This window comes from Excalfactoria chinensis, chromosome 10 (assembly GCF_039878825.1).
Source record: "Excalfactoria chinensis isolate bCotChi1 chromosome 10, bCotChi1.hap2, whole genome shotgun sequence".
Classification (NCBI taxonomy): domain Eukaryota; kingdom Metazoa; phylum Chordata; class Aves; order Galliformes; family Phasianidae; genus Excalfactoria; species Excalfactoria chinensis.
Window position 1 is genome coordinate 18,856,461 of NC_092834.1, and position 3,825 is coordinate 18,860,285.

Below are 3,825 nucleotides of genomic sequence, written 5' to 3' on the forward strand. Positions count from 1 at the left end.
TTGAGAGAGGCAATGAGGAGAAGGATCTCGGAGCCCAGGAAGATGAAAATCTGTTCATGAGCCAGAAGTGTGCTTTGCAGCTCAGAAGGCCAATTGTATCCTGAGCTCCATCAGAAGAGGTGGCCAGCCAGGACACGGAGGTGACCATCCCTCTCTACTCTGCCCCTGTGAGGTCCAATCTGGAGTACTGCATCCAGGTCTGGGGCCCCCAGTACAGGAGCTGTTGGAGAGTCCAGAGAAGGTCAAGGAGATGATCCAAGGTCTGGAGAACCACCCCTGTGGAGACAGTCTGATGGAGCTGGACTTGTTCAACCAGGAGAAGAGAAGGCTGAGAGGGAAGCTCATTGCAGCCTTCCAGTATTTAAAAGGGAATAACCTCTGTTTTCTTATTATTTTCGTTAATTAATCAGGAGGGGAATCAACTTTTTACTCAGCCAGATAGTGATAGGACAATGTGTTGAATCATAGGAGGTTCACGTGAGCTCGCCTTTCCGGTTTGTTGAGGTCCCTCAGGAAGGCTTCACATCCTCCTCTTGAGTGCCATCAGAGGCAGCCATTGCATGCTGTGGGAACCATGAGAAGATGTGTTGTGTCTTCCTGCAAGCTCAGCGTTCCGCTGAAGTCTCCTGTCTGTCCGTTCTGTTGCTGAGAAGGCACAGAGCAAGTATGCAGCTGGTCTCATGGTGTAAAGGTGAGCACTCTGGACTCTGAATCCAGCGATCTGAGTTCAAATCTCAGTGAGACCTCTACTTTTGGGCTCCCAAACCTTTGCCCACAGCTGACATTCACCTAGGTCTGAAACTGAACTTGCATGAATGTGCATTCCAGTCATCCTTCTTGCTGTCCATCCTTCTCCGAGCTTTTAGCCACGCAACTGCCTTCCCCTGACATGGTCCCTCCACACCTGTCTAGCTTAGTGAGCACAGGCCCTGACCCTTCTTTGGAGCCTTCTGATTGATGGCTGCTCCCTTGTGAGGGAAACCAGCTGTAGGTCACTCTATCCCACAGCAGATGAGATGCAGACCCTGCAGTGCAAGGACTGCTCACGGCATGGTCGAGAAGAGGAGGCTGTTCAGAGCCATGTTGGGGAGTATGTAGTTTATTCCAATGAGACAGACTCCTCAACATGCCTGGAAAGCCCATTCCCACCTTCGACCATCTTCACAGAACACGAGGAATACCGTGTGTTGTGTTCTGTGGATTTCCACTGATGCGCATTGCTTTTTGTCCCCTCACAGGGGCACCAATGAGAAGAGACCGCCTGTCTCGTGCTTCTTCCACTTGTCCCTGCTCCCTCTGTAGGCATTAAACACAAATTTTCTATGCACATCACACTCACCGTTATGTATACAGGCTGTATACGTGGAGTAAAGAAGTTTCAGGCACAGCTGGAGGCGTGTGATCAACCTGATGCCCGCAGTTGTCTCCTGTCAGTAAATGGTTAGTGTTTTTACAGGAGTGACCCCGTAGAGGGCACGTCTAGCAGAGTAGGCACCATTTCACGATTTTGGATTACAGTCTCAGATGGATGATCTGATTTACAGACGGTCCTGTGTAGAGCTAGGAGCTGGACTCGATGATCCTTTCGGGTCCCGTCCAACTTGGGATATTGCATGGGTATATGATCCTATGATCTTTCCCTGAGGTTTACTCACTCTCAGGCTGGCCAGCTTTTCTCCCTGTCCTGAGGCCTTGGATGCACTCTACTGAGGAGGGACTGAGGGCAGTGTTCCATACCCTGAAGGCTCTTTGCTCTTCTATCTCACAAAGTTCCTGAGTTAGACGTCCATGACCATGCGCTTTGGTGAAACTGACCACGTAGTGGTGCTTCTTCCAGCGTGGGAAGGGAGCTTGGGCTGCGCAGTGTAGAGGCTGTTGGAAGCCATCAAATCGTGGTACAGAAGTGAGATCAAAGGGATGCCGGCGTCCGTCCCCAAAACTGACCCACGCTCAAACTGACCTGTTTTGCTCAGCACACTGATCCCACTGTCCAGAGGCCTGAACGGCCTGCTTTTGAGAAGGGAAGAGGGCAGGGAGCCAAACCCTGAAGGCTCTTTGTTGTGGGCCAGGGATGCAACATCCCATTCCACACATTTCCAAGTACAAAGGCACATGTGATCAGCCTCCCAGTGCACCTATCAGTCAATGTGATCCAGAAGAGTTGGGGCAAACCCTGAAGTGCAATCACATACAAGTCACTTAGTCAATTTCCCCTGATGACAGATTTATCTATTAGCTGCTTTTGTGAGGTAAGAAGCACGTGCCTGCCAAATAGGAACACTTCCACCTGAGAAGGGACTGACGTGTTGGACACCACAACTAATGTGGGGCTCTCTCTAATGGCCTTCCCATGTCTCCCTGCTGAGGGAGGCAAAGCTGAAACACAGAGCAAGAGACTATTCTGTGTTTCTCTTCAATATCTCAGTTGACATACTTTGATGCTTTTCCATTTTGTTTCTAGGTCCATGCTATGAAAGACTCTGCATCTTATTTTGCTGGCATAGACAGCAGTTGTGACATCTCACCTACAGACTGGATTGGAATTTCTGGCAGCAATGGTGATGTTGCTGTGTCTGGTAGCTATGCTCACCATGAAGTGGATTGTATTCTAAAGCACTTGGTCACAGTTAAATTAATCCATGAAGAACACTAAAACTTACCTCTCATGTGCTCTAAGTGAAGGCACTCAGGCTCATTTTGTGAGGTGGATATTTTTACCTTTGATCATTGTAGTGACACAACAGACTTTGGGATGAGTTCAGGCTTTGGCTTATGTTCATCAGCACTGCATCATGTAAGTACAAGGTTTCATAACATATTTGAATCTTTTCCACTTGTATGGGGGTCTTGGTTTGTTGTTTGGGGAGGTATCCCACTCCTTGCTTCTCTATGCTTATTATGCTATCTGAATTTGGGCACAAAGACACTTAATCTCTTCTGATTTGTTGCTGTTTTGGACCTGTGCCTCATCTCATGGATAACTGTCCTTGTTGTTTCTCATTTATGACAGTTATACAATTATACAGTCAATAGATAAACATAGGTATAACCATACAGAGGTTTCACATGAAAGTTTATCGTGATAGAAAGATAATCTATGGTAAATGGAAAATGCTCATCAGTGTTGAAGGTTCACAGTAAACTTCACAAAGGAGCAATCTCCAGAGAAAGTGAACCTGCCTTAGTGGTGGTCATCCCTTAAATCTGCTCCACCCCTTGCGGTAGCACAGCTGAATTAACTTCACCTGTGCTCTTGCATCTGACTCATTACTTGCCTCAGGCAGTTAATCAGAGGTTCAGGCTGTGATCAGCAGTTTCCCATACACCATCCTTAGAAACATTCCATCTCAGGAAGGTTGTTTATCCTAGATAAGAAGGACATATGGAACTTGCAGCAGAATCTCAACCTTGAGCAAAATACCTCAGCCAGAAAAAAAATGTCAAACAACCAGATTTTCAGACAGCACAAACAGCATTAGCAGAAGATTCAGCTCTTGGCCAAGTCAAAAATCTGTCTCCTCTGACCCCTGTACCACTGAGAAGCCCAACCTACAAATGTCCCAGTAGTCAGAAAATACTGTCCTGGGGACAGCTGTCACTGCATCAGCACTTCTCACCAGCACCCTCATTTGGTGGCTCTGGGCGGGAAACTAAGTTACACTGAGACCAAGAGAAAGCCTCTGGATAGACCTTGCCTTAGGAAATCAAGAGATATCCTGGGACGGAAGAGAGGGACGCAACAGGGACTGATGACTCTTAACAGCTATGGGTCTATATAAACAGCACCCTCCCTCCATCTGGGATGCTCTGATCACACCAGCATGA

At 47.6% G+C, this 3,825-nt stretch overlaps 1 non-coding gene across 1 annotated transcript; it reads left to right on the forward strand.

Moving 5' to 3' along the window:
- Positions 1-674: 674 nt before the first annotated feature.
- Positions 675-746, forward strand: TRNAQ-CUG (transfer RNA glutamine (anticodon CUG)). Its single transcript has one exon. It is a non-coding gene; the product is annotated as a tRNA-Gln (tRNA).
- Positions 747-3,825: the final 3,079 nt, after the last annotated feature.